Raw genomic sequence first — 1,201 nt, 5'->3', positions numbered from 1 at the left:
AAAATGTGAATTAAAATTAAAATGTTAACTAGTTTTTTTTAACCGTGAGATTGGTATGACCAGAAAGTTTATACTAAATTGCATCACTTCCACCCTTCGAGCTATGAAAAACAGGGACATAAGACCGGGAACAATAAATTAAAATAATTATAGAAGAATATTTTCATTCGGCCGGTTTAGGAAAGTTTTCACGTATATTTTTCAATATGGCTTCTGTTCCTTTTGTTGCAGACTTTTTCTGGGAATGACGTTCACCTTTCCATAGTGGATAATTATCACCGCATGGTGGCTAATTACGCTCTGTCTACCGTGCATCTGTGCGTGCACGTAATTCTGCCATTGCAATGTTAACTTATGTTTCCACGTCTCGTTCTCTTTTCTTTTAAATTCAGACAACTGCTCTGTAAGGCTTTCGTTTTTAATGGACTTTATTTTTTTAGAGCAAGTTCACAGCAAAATTGAGCAGAAAGTACAGAGATTTCCCTTATACCCCCTGCCCCACCACATTATCAACTTTCCCCACCAAAGTGGTATATACCGAATTTGTCACAATTGATGGATCTGCACTGACACATCATTATCACCCAAAGTCCACGCTTTACGTTGGGCTTCACTCTCGGTGCTGTACAGTCTGTGGGTTTGGACGAATATATTTACATACATAATACCATGCATAATAACATGTATCACCATTAGAGTATGACACAGTGTTGTCACTGCCCTCAGAATCCTCTGTGCACTACCCATTTGTCTCTCCGTGCTCACGAACTCCTGGCAACCACTGATCTTCTTACTGTGTCTGTACTTTTGCCTTTTCCAGAATGTCATTTAGTTCTAATTATACTGTATGTAGGCTTCTTAGACTGGTTTCTTTTACTTAGTAAGATGCATTTAAGGTTCCTCCATGTCTTTTTATGTCTTTTTGGATGGCTTATTTCTTCTTAGTGCTGAATACAATTCCATATTTGCTCCTTTCAACATGCATTTCTGAAGGATTGTGCTCAATCACTCACCACCCTCTCCCACATCTGTAATGTTGACTGCAGATGTTCTGTTCTATATCATGGAAACAGGCACAAATCTCTCTCAGGGTAAAGAATCCTGTCTTCGTCTGTTTGTGGTGATATATTACCTGACAATGGGTAATTTATAAAGAAGAGATACTTGTTTCTCGCAGTTCTGGAAGCTGGGAAGTCCAAGA

Source organism: Galeopterus variegatus, unplaced genomic scaffold (assembly GCF_000696425.1).
Source record: "Galeopterus variegatus unplaced genomic scaffold, G_variegatus-3.0.2 Scaffold11576, whole genome shotgun sequence".
Classification (NCBI taxonomy): domain Eukaryota; kingdom Metazoa; phylum Chordata; class Mammalia; order Dermoptera; family Cynocephalidae; genus Galeopterus; species Galeopterus variegatus.
Note: the sequence above shows the minus strand (reverse complement) of the source record.